We start from the raw sequence: 25,620 nt of genomic DNA on the forward strand, positions 1-25,620 counted from the left end.
CCTGGAGAGATGGCTTGGGGGTTTTGAGCACTAGTTGCTTTTCCAGAGGACCAGAGTTCAATTCCCAGTACCAACATGGCAACTTATAATTATCTGCAACTCCAGTTTCAGGGAATCTGACACCCTCACATGAGCGTGCACACACACACACACACACACACACACACACACACACACACACACACAGGCAAAACACCAATGCACATTTAAAAAGAAGAGTTGGCTGGGTGATGGTAGCAGTACATGCCTTTAATCCCAGCACTTAGGAGTCAGAGGTAGGCAGATGGACAGCCTGGGTTCATACTGAGACTGTCTCCAAAAAAAAAGCTATTAATACAGTAAGTATGCGTGATATGTGTGTGTGGAAATCAGAGAACAACTCTGAAAGAAATTCTCCCCTGCTTTTATGTGAGTTCCAGGGATAGAATTCTGTTCTGCAGCCTTACCTATTGAGCCATCTCTCCAGCCACCGCTGCTTTTTAAGGATCCACAACAGTTCAAGGCCTAAGCATTTAGTTAAGCATTTCCTAGTATTTGCCAAAGAAGCTCCACTCAATATTTCTATGGAATGATTAAAAGTTATACATTTTCATGATCTGCTTTAAAAACAAAACAAAACAACCAAACATGAAGCCCTGCAAGACACCAGGGAAGTTGCGCATCTGAAAAGAGGAAGCCATTAGCCTCCAAGTCATGAGTAACCCAGCAGCTAAGAGCGCACCATCCATCTCAGAGTCTCAGACAAGCTTTCCCTTTTTGCAGGCTGCACGTACTGACTGGGACTCGTCATCATTTCCAAACGAATTCCTCCAAACCCGGTGACACTAGTGACCATCCCCTTCTCTCACATCTTAGGAGTCCTCCTCCAACCCATTTCTTTCTATTTCTAATTGACAAATGAAATCAGTATGTGTTTATGGCAGACTTGGTATTGTGAAATATGTTTCACAATAGGAGACCTGGCTGGCCCCTCGTATCCGGAGCTGGAATATCATTTCTTGGGGCAGAGAGCACTTGCTTCTTACTCTGACTGGATTTTCAGAAGCACAGGAACACACCTTTGCTAAGTGTCCTGACCAGGATGTACAGGACATGCCGAACATCTCTCTCAGCCTGAGCCCCTCCTAACACCTCAGGAATTTTCCTTTCTTCTTCTTTCACACGACGCATTCCTCCATCTGCGTTCACTGTCTCCATCTGCAGAGTTAGAATTTAAAAGAAGTTTAAGTTCTTTGGGTAGGACAAGCCTTGGACGTCGTGGTAACTATTGTTATTATAAATTATTATTATTATTTACCACACTTAGACCATATAGTCCCCAAATTAAGGACGCAAAACCTTTTAGATTTATAATAAGCCTCATAGCACTAGGGAGATGTGGGGCAGTGGACTGTGCCACCAGACAGGGGAACTGGTAAGTTTGCAGCAAAGTTCAGAAGCCTGATAAAACTCATGACTGTGAAGGGTGGAGCTTTGAACTAGCTCCCTGGAGCATGTGATCACAGCACCCCGTTAAGAGGACCATGACAACCAGCCAGGTAGCATAGAGCCTAGAGTTCTCCATGCTAATGAGGCATCTAGATAGGCCCCATAGGCTAAAGCCAATGAGCTTCCCTTCCTGGGCATCCCTTCCTGCAAAAGGGATTTAACCTCTGGTTCACCCTGAGTCAGTCATATGTATCCTCATCCGCTATGAATAAAGCAGTTTGGACAAGCAAGGACTGTCTCTTTCATCAAGGACCGCCGTGGGGGAGGCCTTGGTCATACAGAGCCGTGCCTAAGTACCCCATAGAGGGTTTCTCTTCTAGCCCCTCCACGATCCTGGTATGCACTCTTAGTTAAGCCTGATTCTCACCCCCAACCCACCCCTACCCCAAGTCATCTCAGGACTGTGGGGCTCCTGTTCTCAACTCCTCAAAGTTCCCAGTGGCATCTGGGTGCCCAGGAGTTTAAGAACCACATCTACGTCCCAGTCTCTGCTGCTTCTCACCTGGAGAAACACGGGATGGGACCCTTATCTTAGACTGTGTTCCACCTCCCCTAAGCGTGCATAGGAGGCTGGCACCCCAGTGGCACGGAAGAAACGCAGCTTTAGCACCCCTGCGTTTCACCCCCGAGTGGCATGTAATCAGCGTTCTGACACCCTAGCAAAATGCAGACCCACAGGCAGGTATCAACCCTCTATGCTATCTTGTCATCTTCCCTGTCAATATTCCCAAGATGTCACTTGCCATGTTCTGCTTGGGCCACTCCTACTTCAACAGGCCAGCCCTCATTAACACGAACTCACAATCCACCTACCCCATGGTGCCTTCTTCCTCCTATTCCTCCTTCTCTTCCTCCTCCTTCTCCTCCTCCTCCTCGTCTTGGTCCCTGACTCAGCCCCCAGGTCCTGGACACAAACCCCGGCTTACCTCTCTTATGTCCAGTTACACACTGTAGGCATCTTCATTAGCCAATCACAGATAACTTGGGCGGCAGGGTTTATACAACAAAAGCTGGTATATGTGAGGGTCTGCTCCTCTTGGAGCAACCAGACCTCGGGGTACAGAATTTAGCATCTGAATACAAGCAGCACCAGGCCAATCCCTTATACTCGGAACTGCCACAATAGCTCTGAGTGGTTCTTGCACGCCAACTTCAGCCCAAAACAATTAGGGGAGATTTGCTGTTTAAGGTGCCAGAGAGCCAGGCAGGGTGGTGCACCCTGTAATCCTGTATCTGGTAGGATGAGGCAAGAGAATTATAAAAGTGAGGCTAGCCTGAGCTACATAGTAAGAGTCGATCTAAAATGAACAAACAAGCAAAAAACAAACAAACAAACCTGGGGAAGGAATGGTATAATTCATAGGTTCTTGTCAGAAGATGCCATTCATACAGCCTGTGTATATACTTGAACTGGAGAAAAAATTCCAACTGTTCTCCTGGGTTGCCTGTATGAGAAAACAGGCTGTGTAAGCAGGCATTCCTTCCTGCTCTCTGATTTCATTCCTGCCTCCCAGTTCCTCACTTCAGTCCCTGCCCTGACTACTAACTTCCTTTGACGATGAACTAGAATGTAGAAATGAAAAACCAAACAAACCCTTTCCTCCCAAAGCTGCTTTTGGGTATGGTGTTTTTCACAGAGGCAGAGAGCCAGCTGGGACAGTGGCCAAGGTGTAAACATCTTCTTTATCGGTAAGAAAACAACCATATGAGGTCGCCTCCGATTCCGACCAGCAGAAAAGAGCGAAGACACAGCGTTCTTCTCAAAGCAGTTTATTCAGGAACCTTTCAATATGCATGCAGGAATCTCTCTCTCTCTCTCTCTCTCTCTCTCTCTCTCTCAGGAATCTCCCTGCCCCCAATCGCAATCCCTTATATAACCCCTCAACCACGCCCCATCAGCCCAGTCCACGTAACAGCAGCCCATTGGCCAGAATCATCACTCGTCATATGGTCCGATCGTGCATCATGGTGCACCTGCGCAGTTCACCCAGTGGACGTGGCTTAATCGGAGTATATGAGGAAGTCAGGTACAAGTCATGAGACTTGGCTACAGTCCCGGGCGCCATCTTGGGACTGCTGCCACACCCGCTCCTCACATATGAGAGCGCAGAGGCTTACGGGTGCTCTTTCACCCTTGGGAGGTGCCATGGAGTGTGTGACCCCCCAAATGCACAGCCTAGAACTGATCTGAGTGAGACCTAATTTATAAATCAAGCATGTAGAAGGTGATCAGGTCATGAGGGTAAAGCCTCAATCAACAAGACTAGTGATGTCAGAAGAAGCCAGAATGGATGCCCTTACCCAAACCAAACTATGCCTGCACCCTGACCCCAAACCTGTAGCTTGCAGAACTGTGAGGAATGAAGGGTTGTTGTTTTAGCTACCCAGTGGACAGTGACTCAGATGGGAGGGGAACAGAGACGGGAGACAGAGACAGGGAGAAGAAAGGTGGTTTTATGTTTGTTCGCTGGGCTGGTGATTGAGCCCACAGCCTCCCACATCCTAAACAAATGTTCGTTCACTGAGCTAAATCCCCAGCATGATTTGTGTCAGTGAGAAGAGGCTCCATCTCTGCAGGTCAACGGAAGTCTTCTGTTATTATGGGCCAAGACTTAGTTACGGGAAGAGGCTGTGGGAGAGGAGGGTGCGGAGAGGAAAACAGAAAGGTTTGGGGGAAGTTGGAAAGGTATGTCCAACTTGAGCGTATGCATAGGGCAGTGCGGGAGGTTGATGATGAAGATCCCTGTGGAGCTACGGCCTAATTGTAAAACTCACACTGGCCTCAAACATGCAATCCTCCGGCCTCAGCTTCCTGGGTGCTGGGGATAAAACCCAGTAGGGCAAACACTCCAGCCACATTCCCAGCATCCTATGTATGTGTGGTCTTAATCTTTCACTCAACTAAATCGTAGCTAAATCAAGTTTCAAATGGCTTTCGGATTCTAAGACACCATGTAGAACCTTTTAGAAATGAAAATTCACGGTGCTGGAGAGGCGGTTTAGTGGTTAGGAGCACACGGTGCTCTGGCAGCAAATCTGAGGTAAGTTACCAGTTCCCGGGGGTGGATGGTTCATACCCACCTATAACTCTGACCTCCCTAGGCACTGAACTCACAAGTACATACCCAGACTCATAGACAGAGAATTTTAAAAAGAGAGAGAGAGAAAGAAATGAAAATATATTATATTAAGTATTGCCAACAGGTCACTGTATTGCTTTCTAACATTCGGGTATAAGGTCTTATTTTATTTATTTACATTTATGATTATCCTTATGTCTGTCACAGTGCATGTGCGGAGGTCAGAGGACAACTTTGTGGAGTTGGTTTTTCTCCTACATTTATGGTTTCCGGGGATTGAACTCAGGTCTCCAGCTGTGTGTGGCTTGGGTATCGTTTTCCACGGAACCATCTTGTCAGTCCCAGATTTAAACCTTTTGAGTACAGACTTCATGAAAGAGTCCCTGTGTTAACAATTTCATCTGGAGCCAGGGACCATGAGGTACACACTAGAGACTGAGGCAGGAGGAAGAACTGCTAGTTCTAGGGCAGCCTTGCTTATATACCAAGATATTACAAATCTGCCTTAAAAAGCAGAAGCTCAAGGCTGGAAAGATGGCTCAGTGGTTAAGAGCATTGGCTGCTCTTCCAGAGGTCCTGAGTTCAATTCCCAGCAACCACATGGTGGCTCACAACCATCTGTAATGGGACCCGATGCCCTCTTCTGGTGTGTCTGAATAGAGTACATATATATATATACACACACACACATATTCTTTCAAAAACAAAACAAAAAGCAGGACTTCAAACCAAAAACCTACAGTCTCATGTTTTATATGCATAATTTATTTGCTTATAGATAAAGTATCCTCTTGGACTTACCAGGTTTTGTGGAAGAATTTGGGCATTTAAATGGGGCTGGTAAGATGGGCCAGCAGATAAAGCCTGAGGGGCTTAGGTTTTTGTTTTGTTTTGTTTTTCCAGATTTATTTATTTATTTTATGCATATGAGCACTCTGTCTGCATGTCAGAAGAGGGCATTAGATCCCATTACATATGGTTGTGAGCCACCATGTAGTTGCTGGGAATTGAACTCAGGACCTCTGGAAGAGCAGCCAGTGCTCTTAACCATTGAGACATTTCTCCTGCCCCAGGAACTTAGTTCTTAAAAGAGAGAACCGACCCCACAAAGCTGTCCTCTGGCTTCCTCTTGTGTATGATGACACAGTGATAAGAAACACAATTTTAAAAATCAAATAAAAATCCAAGATGGATAGCTTAGTGGGAGAGTGCTTGCCCGGCTAGCATGCACACAGCCCTGGATTTGGTCTCCATAACTGCAAAAGTAAAGAAATAAAAATAAATCAATTAAATATTTCAATCGAATGTGCTCACCGGGTTCAAACGCGTCAGTTAAATTGTGAACAGGGCCCATAGAATAAAACCAAGCTATGTGAACCTGCAAGGCCATCTCACATTTTGTGTCCTGTGACTCATGTCAATATTTTTTAAGACATTCATAATAAATACGATCCTTCCATTTTATTTTCACGTAGACTTATCTCCTTTTGCAAAGGTTTGAGCGCTGAGCGTAAGCTTCAACTGAAGAAGAAAGCCCCAGCAACTGAGCAGAGTCGTGGCCGTGGCTGGGGGAAGCCCCTATTGAGGATGCTCGGGCTGCAGAGGCGTCCACAGGAGACCGCAATCATTGGCGCAAGCCCTGGAAACTCATCAACAATGAGAACAGGAACCTGAGCTGAAGGATTTGTGACAACGTGGGCAGAACAGAACAGTGAGAATTTGGGTGGACAGATTTCATAAGAAACTATTAAGCAAGAGGTGTCTGACTAAGCTGGCAACCCAGCCCCAGAAACAGAACAGACCTGGCGACCGTCCTAGGAGGCAGGCTGGAGGCAGGGAGTCAGCTGGATCCAAATCGGGAACAGAGTGGGGGAGGGGCGGCGAGCAGAGCCCGGAAGACCCCAAGGTCCACGGGACATTTTGTCGTCAAGTCTTGGAGTTAAGTGGCCTAGTTCATTACACTTACTTCTGACTGGAGGCAAGGAACAGCTTTGCTGATGGTTGCAAGGGGGCAAGAAGAAAATAATTGACCAATAATTCACCTAAGTGAGCCAAGCAGGCACTAAAAGGCAAAGTGCCATTCAGCCGCTCAGCATCCAGTCTGCTGCGGGGAACGACACAAGCTGAAAGTTTTCACTGATGCCCCAGGAAAACACGGAGCCCCTGGCTCACTCTATTGAAATCCTGGTTAATGCTTTTGTGAGCAAGAAGACTGCGGGAAGCAGCCTGCAAACAGCTATCATGGGAAGCAGAGATGCTCGCAGGGAGTAGGAACAGGTGGAGACTTGGGAGTTGGGGCTACCAGGTCCAGATGAAGAACCATGGTGGATTCGAACCTTCCCCTGTTCATGCCTAGCTCTTCCCGGGTCTTTTCTAAGGTTCCTTTTCCTGTTAATTCACACCTAGTTCAGGGCAAACAGTTAAGGGTTGAGGAGGGGGGGGGGGAGTGCTCACTCTATAGGCTTGGGGGAGCAACCTGCTCTGTGCGATAATCATTTGTCTAGGGCAGATATTTGCAAACCTCTGCTGAGCATCGGGACCTGAACTAGAAGACACCTGCAGTAGCTGCCGCTTCTCCACCCGCCTTACACACCACAGAACGTCATTGGCGCTCTGAGTTTCAATTAATGGGCTGAATGGATGACCTTTGACCTTTGGAATTTTATTTTATTTTATTTTTTTGCCTTGTTGCCAGTTTACTCATGTTTATCTCCATCAGACCCTACATACAAGGTGTTCCTTTAAGGATCATTTTCTTGTTGGGTTATATAAATAATTGAGGAGCCGGAGAGATGGCTCCACAGTTAAAAGAGCTTGCTGTTCTTGCAGAAGACCCAGGTTCAGTTCCCAGCATCCACATGGCATCTCTGAACTGTCTGTAACTCCAGTTCCAGGGCACCAGGCACACATGTGGTACATTGACACACATCAGGAAAACACTCATACATATAAAAAATACTTAAAACAAACTAAATAGTCATAAATGCTTCAACAGGTTGGGTGCAGAATGGCACACTATGTCTAAAAGCCAGTATGACTCTTAATTCTTAGGGGTAGCAAGGGATTTTTCTTTTTCTTAAAATTAATATATTTTAGTTATTTACATCCTAAATGTTGCCCCCCCCCCTTGCAGGGATTTTTCTAAAGTGCTGGGGTGGGGGCACTTTTCAAAGAGAAGGGATTCTTCAAAGAAGGTGAACGCTGCACCAAAGACTTCTGCCCACTCTGTTACCCTAAGCCTCGTGCTGCTCTGGTTCCCGTAGGGAGGAGGCAAACCTTTGTTGCTATGAAAAGTTTTCCAAGTGCATCCCTACAGACCAACTTCTTTTCCCCAGGCGTATAAAAACGGTGAGAAACAATCATTAATTCATCCATACATTCATTCAAGAAGCAGACAACAGCTCGGGTTTTCACGTCTGGCCCCACTAGGCTCCAAAAGAAAACTTACAAGGTGGGAGGGACACCGAAAACAAAGCAATTAGAGAGCAATTCAGTTGTTACAAAGGGTGGCGGGAGGGCACCTTTAAGTGCTTCCCCGGGAGGATTTAAACATTGCTGTATTGTTTTACAGACTACTGACCCTCGCAGCTGGGGGAAGAGAGAGAGGCTCAGACTCTGTGTAGTCAGGAAAAAGTGGAGGTTTGAACTTGAGGCTTAGAAGCTGCTGCCAGCATCAGATCTATTCTGTCAATGAAGGGTTAATAACTCAGTTAGCTAGAAAAGGCCTCAAGCCCCACCCCCCTCCTCTCCCTGGCCTTCTCCACTTTGGTCTTAGGATCCTTTAGGCATGGTGAGAGGCTCTAACCTTAAGGGATGGGCTAGGCAAGTCGCTCAGCAGCACAGCAATTGCCTAGCAAGTGCGAGACATAAACTTTCATTTTCCACATTTGTCAATAAAGAAAGAAATATAAAGAAAGAAGAGTGAGCCGGAGAGATGGCTCAGTGGTTAAGAGCACCGGCTGCTTGCTCTTCTGAAGGTCTTGAGTTCAAATCCCAGAAGCCACATGGTGGCTCACAACCATCCATAATAAGATCTGACCTCCTCTTCTGAGATGTCTGAAGACAGCTACAGTGTACTGACATGTAGTAAAAAAAATAAATCTTTAAAAAAGAAAGAGAAAAGGTGAGCAGCTTTAGCTATGAAAGGGGCTAGCAGGCAAGACGCCACTCCCACAAACTGTCTTCTGACTTTCCTGTGCAAATGTTTGCAGTTTGTAGCAGATTAATGAGAAGGGAGTTGTAATAAATTTCAAATATCCCCCTCCCCTCTCTGGACCTCTCTCAAGGAGGGCAGCCAGGAAGTTACAGACATTTTTTTTTTAAACACCGAGGCTTAGCATAGAAGGAAGATGTGCATATGAAGTGCATTTTAAGAAGCATGAATATCATAAATACACAAACGTTCTGTGTAGGTTCAACATTTGGGTGTCAGTGTGTAGTCACCAGTAACTGTGAACAAGCAAGATAGTGGCGAGGATGGGGAGGGGGCAGGGTAGCCAGGACAGGCCAGAGTGTTCGTGCAATTCGTGTGACTCTCTCTCTCTCTTTTTTTTAAGATTTATTTATTATATGATGAGTACACTGTAGCTATCTTCATACACACCAGAAGAGGGCATCGGATCCCATTACAGATGGTTGTGAGCCACCATGTGGTTGCTGGGAATTGAACTCAGGACCTCTGGAAGAACAGCCAGTGCTCTTAACCGCTGAGCCATCTCTCCAGCCCCCTCATGTAACTTTTAAGTGATAGATCACCTACTGTGTGCCAGCCTCCCCTCCTCTCCCCACCCCCAACCCCCGATTTTCCTATCTAAGTACTATTCTAAGAAACCAGAACTACTATTTAATTGAGGCCAGGGTGGAACGAATGTCAAAATAGAATTCCTAAGTGAGATAGGAGGCAGGGTTTTTTGTTTTTGTTTTTTTTTTTCCAAGTTGGTATTAGGCGTTGTACACGTTTCGCCTCACCACACGCACCCCCTTTCCTCCGTCCCTGCAGGGCCTCCCTCAAGCTAAGCAGTTCCAGTCCAGGTACTAGGGAATGCTAACCAGCGATTTAGTTAGTAAAACTAGAGACCACCTAGGCAGTTCTTCCTATGGCTTGGCGCAGCCAGCCATACCCAGAGGTGTGTGTGTGGAGGGGGGGATCTCCGGGCCGTGGGGAACCCCTCCCGCTGAGCTCGCTTCTGCCCTAGCCGCCGAGGCCAGAGGGACTTGGCAGGGCCATCTCCGATGGCCCCAGTGGGAGGGTCACGGCTAAGACACCCGGCCCATCTCATTGTTTCAGGTCCGGCTTCCTCTTCTGGCAGAGGCCAGCGGCGCGCTGAGCGGGAAGGGGCCGGGACGCGGCTGGAGCCCTCGGGATGTCTACCTCTGCTGCTCCTTCCCCTCTCCGGGAGCTCGCGTTTCCCGGGGTGTGTGAGCATTCTCAATAAAAAGGGAAAAGCACCATCCAAGTGAATTTTCCAGCGCCGAGAGGAAATGCTGTTTCCTGCATCGTACAAAACTGGTGCCAATAAGACTGACACAGGAGCCCATTGTCCCGCTAACAATGTGTGATGGGGAAGGGCGCCTGAGAAAATAGACCTGGGGCCACCATGAGCGTTTGATCCTTCCCTGCAGGGCTAGTCTCTATTTCTCTCTCTCTCTCTCTCTCTCTCTCCCTCTCCCTCTCCCTCTCCCTCTCCCTCTCCCTCTCCCTCTCCCTCTCCCTCTCCCTCTCCCTCTCCCTCTCCCTCTCCCTCTCCCTCTCCCTCTCCCTCTCCCTCTCCCTCTCCCTCTCCCTCTCCCTCTCCCTCTCCCTCTCCCTCTCCCTCTCCCTCTCCCTCTCCCTCTCCCTCTCCCTCTCCCTCTCCCTCTCCCTCTCCCTCTCCCTCTCCCTCTCCCTCTCCCTCTCCCTCTCCCTCTCCCTCTCCCTCTCCCTCTCCCTCTCCCTCCCTCTCTCTCTCTCTCTCTCTCTCTCTCTCTCTCTCTCTCTCTCTCTCTCTCGGTGAGTGCTCTCGCGCGCGTGCGATTGTATGTTGCGCGTTTGAAGTGTGAAAAAGATATGAATCTGTGCAGGCGTGTGCATGATCCTGTGTGGGAGTGTGTCTGTGCGGAAGAGTATGCCTTAGCTTGTTTGTGGGAGTGTGTGATGTGTGCGTGCACGATGAGCCAGTGTGTAGGATCACTATAGGTGTGTGTATGCATATGAATATATGTGCGCGTGTGTATGCAAGAGTGCTCAGGCTGGTCAAGGCAGGATACATTCCTTTCTGCAGGCTGTGCACCTTTGGTGGGTCCCCAAAGGTTGGAACCGACTGGAAAAAAAGCAAAGAAGAGCATAGAAATGGAAGGGGGAAAAAAAAGAAAGGAAAAACAAACAACGTGCTGCACAGCCTCTCGGTAAGGACCTATCCCACACCCCGCCCAGACACAGGTGCCTGAGCGCCTGTGTCCCATGAGTGCCCTGCAGGGTGTGGGATCGGTCCTCACCACAGCAGCAGCCTGAGGTGATGGAGATGGGAGGCGACTGGGAGAGCGCACATCACTATCGTCCCACCTGGGAGCCCGAGGTCAGGGCCTCGGACAAAGTGTCACCTCCCCGCCCTCGGCGCTCACGTAGCCGCTGCGTTCGGGACGTGAAGTGCCGACCCAGAAGCTGCTCCGGCCAGGGCATGGGCTGGGCGATAAACAATCACACAGGATACACAACACCCTGGACTGTCACAAGTCCCTCGCAGGAAAAGATAAATAACATCTGAGGAGCCGCGGGCGCAGCTTCCCGCAGCAGAACAAAAACTTTGGAGAAGTAAACAAGAGGGCCGGGGAGAGTTCACACACCAGCCCTGCAAGCTGAGAGAGGCCTCCTCTTCCCAGGGGCCGCTCACTCAGTGTCGTGTTCCAATGCAAATGGTTCAAACTGCGCCCTTTACAATGACTGGCAGAGCAGGGCATGGTGGCACAAACCTACACCGCATTTCCAAGGCAGGAAGTTGCAAGCCAGCCTGGACTACATACCTGGGCTGCAGACTGAGTCCCATACCAATAAACAAGACAGTGGTGGTTGTCCCCCTTTTTTTTTCCTGGGATCTGCCAAGTATTGTTGGAGCAACAGGCAAGGAGGGGAGGTGTGTTTTTCTGTACTGGAAGGCTGAGGGTTTTCTGAAAATATAACTTTTTCCTTAAGGTTTGCTCTTGGAGTCATAGCATGACACAAACTCACTTCGATCCTCTATTCAAACCCATGAAACACAAATGCACCATTTGTACAATGAAATGTGCTCAAATTGGCCCTCACCTCCTCCTCCTCCTCTTTCTTTTTCTTCTTCTTCCTTCTTCTTTTTTGTTTTTTTGAGACAGGGTTTCTCTGTGTAGCCCTGGCTGTCCTGGAACTCACTCTGTAGATCAGGCTGGCCTCGAACTCAGAAATCTGCCTGCCTCTGCCTCCCAAGTGCTGGGATTAAAGGCATGCGCCACCCGGCCTGGCCCTCACCTTCTATGACCCAGCCAGTACTCTTCCTTAGCCACAGCGCACAGATTTTCTTCCCTGCCCTACTGGCTCCCCCTTTGTCTCCTAGCAAGTAATTCACTGTGGTGGTTTAAGTGAGAATGGTCGCCAAAGGTTCATATATTCAAATGCCTGGTCTCTGGTTGGTGGAACTGTTTGGTAAGGATTAGGAGGTGTACCCTTATTGGAGGAGGTGTGTCACTGGGGGTGGGTTTTGAGGTTTCAGAGGCACTGGCTATTGCCTGGGTTAGCTCTCCCACCTCTTGCAGATGTGAGCTCTCAGCTACTGCTCCAGAGCCATGCCTGCCTGCCTGCCTCCCTGCCTGCCACGAAGGTCATGGACTGAACCCTCTGAAAGTGTAAGCCCCCAATAAACTTTTTCTTCTATATGTTGCCTTGACCACAGCAATAGAAAAGTAACTAAGACATTCATGTAATGTTTTGGGGATACACAGAGGAGGCCAAAGACAAGGCATGTGGGAGGCATATGAGGCAGCCAGTTAAGCAACTGTGTACCTTTTGGATCTCAGACCCTAGTTCAGAGCGACCTGCAGACGTGGTATAATCTCCTTTCCTGGGTTCTTCAAGCTTCCTTGTGCCTCTCATGTGGGCCAAGTTGACACATCTGCATTGGATACAGGTACACATACATGGGTTAGTGATTTGTTGGAAGACAGGATCCATGGTTGTCTGATTCCAACACTGATGAAATTCGACAGGAAGCTTCAATTTGTGGTTCTCCCCTCTCACTCTCTGTACCGGTCACATTCTCCTCAACAAGTGGCTCCAATGTGGTTTGTCTTTGGCCAGGTACAGAGCATACTTGGAACATAGTAATCCCTCAACGTACACATTCACTGAAGAGCAGAGATGCTGTCAACTTTTTGATCTAATTGGGAGGTGACCCGATTAGATTACATTGATCTGATTGGGAAGATACTGCATGGTACTACAGTCATTCAAAGGCCACATCGGAGCACTGCGTGAATCTATAATGATGACATTTTCGTCCCTTTGCTTCTCCCAGGGTTGATTATGCAAGGGCAGAGTGGGGGCCACTAAGCAGCCAGCCACATTGGTTACAACCTGTAGGGAATCTAGTGCAAGGGACCCACCATTTGGCCTCAGCCTGTGTTATAAGTGAAGGCTTGAGTTCAGGGTCTACTATGTTGTCTAGCCAAGCTCTGGGTTCAGTCCTGAGTCCTCAAATCGGGGGTGGGGGGGATTAAAATAGAAAACTTTTGGGCCCACGAGATGATTTTGTGAGTCAAGGCACTTGCTGTAAAATTCAACAATATGATCAATCCTTGGAATCCTTGTGCGCGTGCACACACACACACACACACACACACACACACACACACATCATGATTTGTGGGCTCCTCCCACAATAAGTGAATAGATATTTTTAAAAAGACTTGTGTACTGAAAGAGAGGGACCAGAAGTCAGAGAAACTCATTGTTACATCACGTGAATAGGCTTTCAATGTTTGAAACCTACTAAGTTAAAACAGGCCCTGACCCTGTGTAGAGTCTCTTGGGACTAAGGGGCATAGCCCAGTTAGTGGTAGTGTGACTGACGAGCTGGCAATGGTCCAGTATGGAGCGGGCAGGTCTTAAGTATGCACACCCCAAAGACAAATGGACAGACTTCCTCAAAACAAATTAGCTCAGACTCCACAGCACCTGAGGATATTGCTTAGTGTAAGTGGTCCCATGATGGCAGAACCCTCCAGAGAAGCCCCAGATGAGAGTAGTGACTGTCTGTAGCCACACAGTGAATTGAAAACTGTGTGTTTGGTTCATGTGGGCTCTTACCTGAGGAGGGAGGGAGATCCATGAAGGTTCCTTACAGAAGAGCCTGGACAACCCTTTACAAGAGATATGGTAAGGAAGGAATCAACATTCTCTGAGAGCGCATTGTTTGTTTGTTTGTTTGTTTGTTTGTTTGAACAGGGATTCTCTGTGTAGCCCTGGCTATCCTAGAAGTCACTCTGTAGACCAGGTTGGCCTTGAACTCAGAGATCCTCCTGCCTCTGCCTTCCCAGTGCTGGGATTAAAGGCGTGGACCACCACTGCCTGGCTCAAGAGTCCATTTTAAGGTCCCTCTGCACCGTGCATATCCTACTGTTAACTGCCTACTTCTATTTTGTTAAATGTTTTGTTCACCTTCTTATAATTTTTTAAAACCCAATGAGACCGTCAAGGTACATTTGTATTTCTGTCCTACAGTGAAAAATGAACACCACAGAAATGAACAAAAATTAAAATTTCTGGGGCTAGAGAGATGGCTCCGCGGTTAAGAGCACTGACTGCTCTTCCAGAGGTCCTGAGTTCAATTCCCAGCAACCACATGGTGGCTCACAACCATCTGTAATGGGATCCGATTTCCTCTTCTGGTGTGTCTGAGGACAGCGACAGTGTACTCATTTAAATAAAATAAATAATTCTTTTTAAAAAATTAAAATCTCTAGTCCCCCAGACTAGATGACAAGATATCTCAAGCTATGCAGAACTAGTGGATCTGGACATTAGCTTAGTGGTAGAGATGCTGGCCTAGCATCTCAGGTCTTGGGTTCCATCGCCCAGGTTGTAAAGACAGCTAAGTCATTCTGATGACTCAGTACGTATTCAGGGATATCAGCAAATTCAAGGCTGAGGCTAGAACTCAAGACTAACCTCTTACCTAGCATGAAAGATTCTCCTAGTTGGAACCTGAAGGAGAAGAAAGGAGTATGGCAGGTTTTGGACAAGCAAGATGCTGAGATTTGTTCAAAGCTTTCTGTCGTGTGGCTGCCCAGGACACAGGATAACCGGGAAGCATATGTATTGCTGTTAAGAATGCCAAAGGAACTGGTCACCTTCACAATTTGGCGGCTTGTTATAAATTGAAACATACACACAAGTGCCCCACCCCAACTCTTCTATTCCAAGGCATTTATTCCAAGAGGAACAAATGCTTATTTCTATACAAAGACACACGGGAAAATGTTTGTGGTGGCAATATCCACAGTGCCGGAACTGGAAACAAAATAAGATGTTTGTCAGTTGATGGGTAGATAAACTGTGGTATGTCCATGCAGCAGAGGACTGCTATTCTACAGGGAAAAGGAGAAAATTGCTGCTACATGCAATACCATGGGTGACTCTCTAATGCATTATGCTGAATGAGAGAAATGAAACACTGAAGGCACAGACCTGGGATTGCATTTATGAGGCATTTGAAAAAAGGCAAAGCTATGGACACAAACATCGGATTATTGTTTTCCTGGAGCCAGGGGTGCATAGAGGGATTGACAGGGAAGCGTCATGGTAGAAGTGTTTAAGAAATAGTTTGTATTCCGCTTGCGGTAGGGTTAATGTGACTGTGTAAACTAACTCAGGCCTAAGCTCCTAAAAGGGTGAGTACTTCAAGCCAGGCCTAAGTAGTGGTGCATGGCTTTAATCCCAGAACTTGGGAGGCAGAAGCAGTCAGGTCTCTAAGTTCAAGGCCAGCCTGGTTCACAGAACAAATTCCAGGATAGCCAGGGCTAAACAGGGAAACCCTGTCTCAAAAACAAAAGCAACAAACAAACAAACAAAACAAAACAAAACAAAACAAAACAAAAATTGTACTTCAACGGCTGAGCATAGTGGAGCGTGCCTTTAATTCCAGCACTCAGGAGGCAAAAGTAGGCAGATCTCTGTGAATTTGAGGCCAGCCTGGTCTACATAGTGAGTTCCAGTACAGCCAGAGCTACAGAGTGAGACTTTGTCTCAGAAAAAAAAATATCTATGTCTATGTCTGTCTATATGTCTATGTCTATGTCTATGTCTATGTCTATGTCTATGTCTATGTCTATGTCTATGTCTATGTCTATGTCTATATATCCAGAAACCTGGTTTTAAAATTAACCTCATTATCATTTTTAAAAAGATTATTTTTATTTTACATGTGTGGGTGTTTTGCTTACATGTATGTCTGTGTACCATGTACATGCAATACCTATGCAGGCCAGAGAGGGCGTCAGATCCCCTGGAACTGGGGTCACGATTGTGAGCTGCCGTGTTAGGTGCTGGGAACTGAACCTGGTCTTCTGCAAGAGCAAGCATTGAGTGCTCTTAAATGCTGAGCCATCTCCCTCAGCCTCCTTATCACATCTTAATAGCTCGCTGCCTTTTGATAATTTACATGGAATCACTCTTCAGTGAACTTCCATCAAATTGCCCAGAAGCGAAACCAGAAGCCAGACTCCTCCTCCTGGTCGTTTGCTGGTGGCGTGGGAGGGCGTGGTCAGGCTACAAGGAGCAGCCTCCACAGCCTAGGAGGCTTTCTGAGGAATTCTTACTCATTCAGGAAACTCCCAGCCACAAACTTGGCCATGGAAGGTGCAGACCTTGTTGGAGGGTCTTCACAGTCAGCACGTGGCAAAAATCACTCAGGGTTCTGCTGCTTGGTCCTGAAGCAACCGATATTGGTCAGCACACAAATGCACGCATGTGCAGTGGGAAGCCTGGAGCCCCTCTGAATGGGACCTAATAAAGGACGGTTAATGAGTGAGAGATCACTGCTTAGCAGATAACATCTGTAGAAACGAAGCCCAGGCTGGGAGTTCTGTGCGCAGCAGCGGGAGATTCTCAAAGTGAAAGCAGCATCCCTGTTTCCTTCGCATCTCCAATCCAGCAAGCATCTACAGAACAAGCAGGTCGTGGAATATCCTGCTCCAGTTGAAATAGCCTACCACCACAAATCCCGGGAAGACTGTAGCGGGCTTCAGACAGACAGGACAATATGTCAGTTTGTATTCAGAGCCTTGATTACTTCACTTTCATTTCATCAAGTGAGCTCTTCCACAAGACATCCACCCTCCTCTTCCTCTTCTTCCTTCTCCTTTCTCTTTTAAACCATTTTCAGCAGTGCTAGCTATATTTATACTGTTGAGCAATCTTTCTCCCCTGTTAAACTGAAACTGACCCCATTAAACACCAACTCCCCGCTCCTCCCCCACCTCCCCGCCCCCCAGATCCTGCCCACCAATTCCAGGAAATGGATTCCTATAGGTAGCTCATAAGGGCAGATTTGTATAGGGTCTGCTTTTTTGTTACTTCCCCGTTTCCCTTAGCACAGTGTGTTGCAAGCTCATCCATATTATGTGGATGATTAATACTCCAAGGTATGTGTAACCCCGTTATCTATGGCACATGAGCTGCTTGGCTGTTCTAAGACAGCTACAGACATGGTATAGTAATAATTCTTTGAGCATCTATTTGGAATTGGGGGAGCGGGGAGGGTTAGACCAGGAAATAAAGGTGTAAGCCATAGGATAATTCTTTTAATTATTTGAAGGATCTCCATATTGGTTTTCCAAAATGGCTGCAACTTGATCCACTCTCACCATGGCACACGTACATCCCGATCTCGTCACGTCTTGACGGTGTTCGTTGTTTTCTATTTCCTTTCCTCTGCTCTTCTTTGCCATAGCCATCCTAATGGATGTGAGGTGCTACCCTGGTCCATTAGCCTGGATGCTAACTTGCTCCCAGAGTGGCTCATGCTCTAAGGGCCTTAAGCACAACCACTCTGAACAGGTACAATGGGATGGAGCTTTTCTTAACACATTTATGTAAGAGTATTAATGCTAAATTATGGATGCTTTCTGTCCTTGCGAGGTTGAGTCTACTAACAGCCCAAGGGAGGTACATTTCCTTTTTAGATAAAAAGTTTCCTGTTTCCATAGCTTTGCCCCGCCCCCTGCTGCTCCTCCTTCCTTGTTGGATGTACCTCTAGATTCCTTTGACCTGTCTCATGCTTCATGTGCCCCCTGAAGGTGAAAGTTCCCCCCCCCTTTTAATCAGCCCTTTTCTTTCATAGTACTGTCCATAGACAGCTGTAGCTATCTATGCCCTTGACTTTGATAGGACTAGCAGATTGAGTATCTCAATCCAGGTGGCACTTAAACATTCATGGGCCTTCCAGTCATGCTATAGGTAGCCTACTGCCTTCAAGTTCAAACTATACTTGGTCCCTTCCCCTTCCAAACTTGAAGTCCGAGTTCCTAGCTATGTGTTTGTCAAAGCCAGAGACCTGAGGATCAGCCTGTCACACAAGTATGACATCACTTTTCCACCCTGTCTTGAGTCAGCCTTTAGAGAGTCACATTCAGAGAGGCTCACAGCTGATGTGGGTGTACACACTCATACATGTATAAACCTTCATGCAGGATGGGATATACCTGGTGGGTAGACAATGGGATGAGGGGGCAAAGGGGGGGACAGTTTTCAGTTCAGGGGACATTTGGCAGTGTCTAGAGCCTGGGGTGGCACTATGGAGTGTTGCTAGCTTCCAGTGGGCTGAAGCTAGAGATGTTAAACAGCTTATGGGACTTGGGGTGACCTCTCCAATCCTGCCCCAATATGGTCCTAGACTTCTGCCACCCTGTGCCCCCAGGTTCCCCTTCACTGGAGACTGAGGCAAACCTTGTCTGCTCAGAGTTGCTTGTGGACCAGAGCCTTATGTACAGAAGCACCTCAGCATCTCCAGGGCACCCAGTCCCACCTTCTTCCCACTACCAAGGCAAAAGTGTGACTGACCGACATAAAGGTATAGAAGTCTGCATTCCTATAACATATACAAGTGACTGAGTGTGTGAGTGCTTTTAATCCCAGAACTTGGAAGGCAGAGGCAGGTGGATCTCTGAGTTCAAGGCCAGCCTGGTCCATAGAGTGAGTTCCAGGATAGCCAGGGCTACACAGAGAAAAAAAGAAAGAGAGAGAGAGAGAAAAAAGGATAGAAACATTAGCTTCTTTCAGGGACTTTAGCTTCTTTCAAGTTATTGTAGAAGTGGCAAGCTTAACTGGGTAGATGCAAAGTGCCTGAACAGGTAGACAAGGACTGGACCACAAAGACCAGTTCCCGTCACACCGCAAGTACTTGGTATCTGTTCATTGTTCCAAATGTTTGTTGAGGATTTTGACCAACAATCCTCTCCTCTAGGAATTGATGAATAAACAAGGAATACACAGAAACGCTGTTTTACCAGACAGCAGGTTAAATAAAGACGTTTATTTACTACTTAAGGAGACTGGTGTGACCGCTGTTTACAGACGCTGCCTTGGCTGCCCTATCAGGCCTTCCCTGAGGGCTATCTTGGAGACTGTGGTGTTTGAGTCAAATCCTGAAAGAGATGCAATCAACAGAAACTGAAAGGGAACATTCCCTGGGAGGAGAGAATAACTTGTGTAAATGCCCCCCACCCCCACCCCAGGCAGAATCAAAGATCAAAACCCCCCACCACACCCTCCCACAACCCCCCCACTCACCAGAGCATCCCAAAGAACAAAGGAGATCAGTAGGCTCTGGGCTTAGGAGTCAGAGGGCAAGGGGGGCAGCACAGAGTTGAAGAGGTAGGCGAAGAGCCGACCAGGCAGAGTCTTGCAGGGCAGACGTGTGGCTCTTATCTGTGATGCAATGGAAAAACATTCGATCGGTCCTGGGCAGCAAGCTGTTATCTCTTTTAGAAACAATTGTCTGACTCGGGGGAGTCCGCAGGTAAACTTCTGGAACACAAAGGAAAACTACAAAGGGTTTCGAGAGCAAAGGAATGGTATTTCCACGTAGATTTGGCATTGTTAAAGGCTATTTGAATTTCTGAGACTGTGAAGGGAAAAGAGAGAAGACAGCTGGCTTATTTAAAAACGTGAATTTTGAAAATTCTTGTGGGGTGTGAGGAGCTGTGTGTGTGTGTGTGTGTGTGTCTGTGTGTGTGTGTGTGTCTGTGTGTGTGTGTGTGTGTCTGTGTGTCCATTCCTAACCGACACAGAGCTTGTGTGGAGCTCAGAGAGTAACTTGCAGGAATCGGTTTCCCATTTCAACTTGTGGACCCCAGGGACTGAACTCAGGTTGTCAGGCTCAACCAAGGAGACAGCAAGGACCTTTACCTGCTGAGCCATCTCACAGGCTGCCTTTGCAAGATTTTAATTTGCTTCTTATGCCTTAGCAAATGGTAGATATTAGTTGATTCTTCTTTTGTTTGTTTGTTTAATTGAATTAAACAACTGCAGGAAGACAGGTATTCGAGAATTTGTCTGTGTTTACATTACTGTCAAGGAGTTCTATTCTGACATCCACAGACATTTATCATGCAGGCTGCCCTCTCTGCTCCTGAGAGCGTTTCCCCTCCTCCTCCCAGGCACGCCCCACCTTCCAAGGCCGAGTCAGTTTGTTTTAAATGTAGATTCTGGGGCTGGATAGAAGGCTCAGTGGTTGAGAATGTTGCTGTTAGTTACTGCAGAGAATTGAGTTCAATTCTTAGCGTGCACACTCACACACAGACACCACGTGCACACACGCACACACACATACACACACGTATATGTGTGTGTGCATGCACTGGAATTTTTTTCAGCCACAAAAAAGAAAACAAATTAGGTTGTAAGGAAACTTCTTTGTGGCTGAAAAATTTCTATCGTATGTGTGTGTGTGTGTGAGAGCATGTGTATATATGTGTATATGTATGTGAGTGTGTCTATATGTGTTTGTATGTGTGTGTATGTGTGTGATGTATGTTTGTATGTATATGTCTGTGTGTATGTGTGTTTGCTTGTGTATGAGTGTGCGTGTGTTTGTGTATATGTATGTGTGAGTGTATGTATGTGTGTGCGATGTGTATGTCTGTATTTGTCTGTGTGTGTATGTGTGTGATGTGTGTGTTTGTATGTGTATGAGTGAGTGTGTATGTGTGTGATGTGTACATGTGATGTGTATGTATGTTTGCATGTGTATGTCTCTGAGTGTGTGTGTGTGTGTACTGATGGACACTGATCCCATATCTTGTCTTCTGTGAACAATGCAGTACTTTTTACTTTAATAGTGATGATACAAAGGGCTATGGTGATCATGTCTGGGGTTTGCTAAGCTTCGAACTGTCAAACTCTGCTTGCTCGAGTAAGTTTCTGTTTGTAAAATGAGAACTATGGCGAGGCTTTCTCAGGGCTTAGCTAGTGTGGTGGGAATGAATTACTTAAGGGAAAGCATGCAGTGGGACCCTCATGCAAATTCCCTACACTTTAAAGACGTATATTTCTTATCAAACAGATAACATGTTTTATACTTTTTCATTTCAAATACTTTTATATATTTATTACAACATGACTATAGAGAACTTGCAAATTAAAAAAAAAGAAAAAAAGAAAATCAACCAGCAAAATTAACCAGACCCAAAATCTGTAAATCTGTCACAGTGAAATTGTATTTGGTCAGTGCAGCCATGTGAATGCGCAGGCACCTCCAACTGGGCTCTACCCTTTCATGTCACAGGCATTTGTTATGGACTCATCCACCACCGAACAATAGCAACAAGCTGGAAAATTCACGACGGAAGTAAAACTAGAACAACACAACAGAGACAAGAGGGCTGGCCTCTGTGAGTTCAACACCAGCCTGGTCTACTTAGCAAGTTCTGGGACAGCCAGGGTTTATGGAGAGAGACTATCTTAAACAAACAAAAGTTAGAAAAAACTAAATTGGTTTTATTCTCATCTTCATGACTCAGTGTCCATCACCTGCATCCACTCCCTGTCCATCACGAACATTTACTCTATGGCTTAAACGTGCTCATTGCCATATAATTATAAAAACTTTCTTATTCCTAGATTACCTTTATATAGGTTCATGACAGAGGTTCAAATAAACTCATCATAAATCAAAAATATTATGTAAAAACTGCATTTAATCTCGCCAATCTGTCAGACATCCTGACGCAGCCCAGCCTACGCCAGACATGTTCAGGACACTCCATTAACCAACTAGAACAAACCATATAACCTGAAGCCCATGCCATACGTAACACAGTCTTGAATCTGTCAAGTAATTTATCATGGACCATGTTTAAAGGGTTCCCCACAAAGCCAAAAATAGTTATCAGCTCTCAAATCAGGGGCTGTCTGTACGTTTTAAAAAAAGATTTATTTATTTATTTATTTATTTAATGTATATGAGTACATAGTTGTCTTCAGACACCCCAGAAGATGGCATCAGATCTCATTACATATGGTTGTGAGCCACCATGTGGTTGCTGGGAACTGAACTCAGGACCTATGGAAGAGCAGTCAGTGCTCTTAACCACTGAACCATCTCGCCAGCCCCTGTCTGTACATTCTTACAATTGGCAGTGTCAACAGTGAAACACATTTCTGTGTACTCGTAAAATTGGCAAAGTTTGAACAAGACCTGCATAATGACCCTAATTGACATGCTAATGTGGATGGAAGAATTCCCATGAGCCAGGACCCTAGAGGAAGAGCGGAGAGCAGTTAGAGGATGTTCAAGGGCAGATGTGAGGTTGGAGCAATGTGAGGGCTGCCTAGTGAGGGCGAAGAGGCCTGCTGTGAGATCTGCTCTTGAGAAATGGAGTTCTGAGGTGAATGATAGCCATGAAAGGTACAGAGGACAGGAAGTGACAAAGCCACTATGAGCTGGAAAACATTTTGTGAACCACTGTCTAGGAAGCAAGATATATAAATATATATATATATATATATACATATATATATATATGTACATATATATTATATAATTTGTATTTATATCATACATAAAACACACACAAGCACACACCAACATATATATGAAGTGGAAATTTGGAGAGTCAGTTGTGTCGGATGGTGTTTTGCTGGGGCAAACGCTTGAAGGGGTTTTTTCCTGAAGTGAACACAGCTAAAAGACTGAGGCAGACTCGTGAAGGAACATTTAGCTGAAGCAGACACAGGAGACAGGATGTTCTCCTAAAGCAAGCTCATGAAAAGACGTGATGAAGAAGGATTCTTCACTAACAACACGCATGCATTGGTCCACCTTACATCGTATAGTTGAGCTGCATTTGTCGGGACTCCATAGAGAGAAACGTGCCAAAAAAATTCTAGTGGTGTGCTGCAGTTTCTTGTTGCTTCTGTGAACTCGAGGTGATGGGCAGAGTGATGTCAGCTGAGGCAAGACCTGTGGAGGATACGTGATGTTTGAAGGGTATAAATGGGACTTGACCGACAGTGACGGAGGCTGAGCTAGGCTTGTTTATAGAGCTCACTGTGCAACGCTTGTGGGTTTTGCACCTTTCTGATAATCTCTTCCCTGAGAGAGGTACAGCCGAGAACTTCTCCTGGTGTTCCTGTTGGTCGTTCCTGCCGACAGGAGCTGAGGCTGAGGCCTGGCTGTCTCTGCTAGGTCCTGCCACCGCTGCTGATTTGTGTTTGTTATCCTGACTCAACCAAACCGCACTGCTGGTGTATCTATAAAGTGTTTGCAAGCAGATCGAGCTGACCTGTGAACCGAACTGCCAATTTCCAGACAACACAGATGGGAGTTACTCCAAAGAACCTTTCTAAACAGGTCCACATCCTCCGTATCCTTTCTTTCCCACTACCTCTGGTTGGTGGTGGGCTGTGTATAGTGGTACTCTGTCACTATGACCAATTTCCAGTTACCAGCCTGGCAAAAACTGAAAATTAAACTTGGTCTTCAGGAGCCAGTGTGAATCCCCACACCCGCTCCTGTGTCTGGGGAGGCCGTGGATATTCAAATGTAAGGAAGGTTCTGGCAAGGAACAAGAGACGGGACAGAACAAGGTACTGTCAAAGTTGCTGGAGACTCAGGGGGCTCCTCCAGAGGGGTAGCAGGCTCTTGTATCCAGGAACAAGGAAATGGACAGAGATACAGGGTTAAAGGTAAGTAAAGAGAGACAGTTTGACTAGAAGAAGAAGAAGAGAAGGAGAAGGAGAAGAAGGAGGAGGAGGAGGAGGAGGAGAAGAAGAGGAAGAAGAAGAAGAAGAAGAAGGAGGAGGAGGAGGAGGAGGAGAAGAAGAAGAAGAAGAAGAAGAAGAAGAAGAAGAAGAAGAAGAAGAAGAAGAAGAAGAAGAAGAAGAAGAAGAAGAAGAAGGCACTCCCATGAGACGAAGTGGGTGAAAGCCCACAATGAGGTCAGAAGTTCAATGGCAGAGGGCGTGGGAGTATCCAGTGTTCCTTTTTTGCCAATGGGCTGTATCTGTGCAGCCAAACGGCTTTCTTCCTATTTGAGCAGGTACAACCAAAGGATGGGACCAGAGAGGTGCTGGGATTAAGATAAGCAAGGTCTAGGGTGTGGTCTGCCTGCGGCCAGCTGCCGTGGAGACTGGAGCAAACCAGGGCCTGAGTCACGGCACAAGGTGAGTGGGTCACGATCTTGGACTTGGCTCACAATGCTGCTGGAGTTAGTGTGAACAAGAAGCTCTGGAAGCTATAGCCTTCAATATCATAAATGCTAAAACCACGGGTCTTGTTTTAGTTATTATTTAGCTTTGACTTGTTTTTTTTTGTTTTTGCTTCTTACTCTCATTAGTGGAAAAAAAAATCTTTACGCCAGACTGGAAAGGAAGCTCTAGCAAAATATTATGAAGAGACAGTGAGAAAAGCGACAGAATGGGTGAACTGTCAATCTTGGCAGCTGCCTGGAGGAGGAGGAGGAGGAGGAGGAGGAGGAGAAGCAGAGGGGTGAAAAACAGGCCATTTGTAAGCAGCCTCACGCAGACGTCAGAGAGTAAGGAGGAAGCTGGAGAAAGCATACCAGGATCTGGGGTGGGGGTAGGGGTGGAGGAGAGAAGATGAAATTGCTTTGTTCTGAGGAGCAGAGCCACAGGGTGGTGGCTTGGTGAGATGCTTCGTGCCTGAGGATTTCTGGGAAGGATAGGCTAGCTCACCAAGGGGGTAATTATCCCCCAATCTCCTTAACATCGCTTTGGGTGAATCAGTCTTCTGAGACCATGTGATTGGCAGGTCCAGCTAAATTAACTCTTGAAAACAAACAAACTTTGGGGGCTGAAGAGATGGCTCAGCGGTTAAGAGCACTGGCTTCTCTTCCAAATGGCCGGGGGTTCAATTCCCAGCACCCGCATGGCAGCTCACAACTGTCTGTAAGTTCAGCTCCAGGGGATCTGACACCACCCCCACCTCCACACACACACCTACAAGTTGGCAGAACACCAATACATAAAATAAAACCAAATAAATCATTCAAGAACAACCTCTTAAATTACACAGTTTTAATTTATTTTGTGTGAATACCTGTGGGCACATGTGCTTCTGTGTTTGTATACATACAGATGTGGATGTCTGTGTGAATAGGCATGTGTGTGTACGCGTAGTGTAAGTGTGTAAATCAGAGGATAACTTATGGGACTCAGTTTCTCTCTCTCTTTCTCCACCACGCCGGTCCCAGGGAGTGAACTCAGGTTATTGGATCTCAGAGGCCCTAGATTAACTCTATGGAAGGAGCCAATGGGACATAATGCTCTCACCTTGAAACAGAGCTGCATGTCATGTGCCCACCCAGGGCCAGAGATAGACTCCATTCTTTTGGCTAGGAAGAAATCACCTTCTCTTAAAAGGTCTCATTTTAACGGAGCACCAGCAGTCTGGGCTCAGAAAGCTTTGCCATCATACTCAGAGAGCAGGAGATGACGCTCTGAGATAGATGGCTGAGGAAGGCGCACCTTTCGAAAGAGGTAGTTGGCTGCCTGTGATTGGTTGGCCGAGACTCAGTAATTTGTCACGGAAAC

The 25,620-nt window shown here is 46.7% G+C and overlaps 2 long non-coding RNA genes across 2 annotated transcripts; both read right to left on the minus strand.

The window, feature by feature from the left end:
• Window positions 1-236: 236 nt before the first annotated feature.
• On the minus strand, window positions 237-11,251 carry Gm35541. The gene is made up of 4 exons (XR_868712.1): window positions 11,110-11,251; window positions 2,825-2,933; window positions 2,415-2,721; window positions 237-1,197 (listed from the first exon to the last, which is right to left on the minus strand). It is a non-coding gene; the product is annotated as a predicted gene, 35541 (long non-coding RNA).
• A 7,816-nt stretch (window positions 11,252-19,067) lies between these two features.
• Gm35592 lies at window positions 19,068-23,093 on the minus strand. The gene is made up of 3 exons (XR_377219.4): window positions 22,894-23,093; window positions 19,357-19,494; window positions 19,068-19,211 (listed from the first exon to the last, which is right to left on the minus strand). It is a non-coding gene; the product is annotated as a predicted gene, 35592 (long non-coding RNA).
• Between the last annotated feature and the right edge of the window lie 2,527 nt (window positions 23,094-25,620).

Source organism: Mus musculus, chromosome 5 (assembly GCF_000001635.26).
Source record: "Mus musculus strain C57BL/6J chromosome 5, GRCm38.p6 C57BL/6J".
Lineage (NCBI taxonomy): Eukaryota > Metazoa > Chordata > Mammalia > Rodentia > Muridae > Mus > Mus musculus.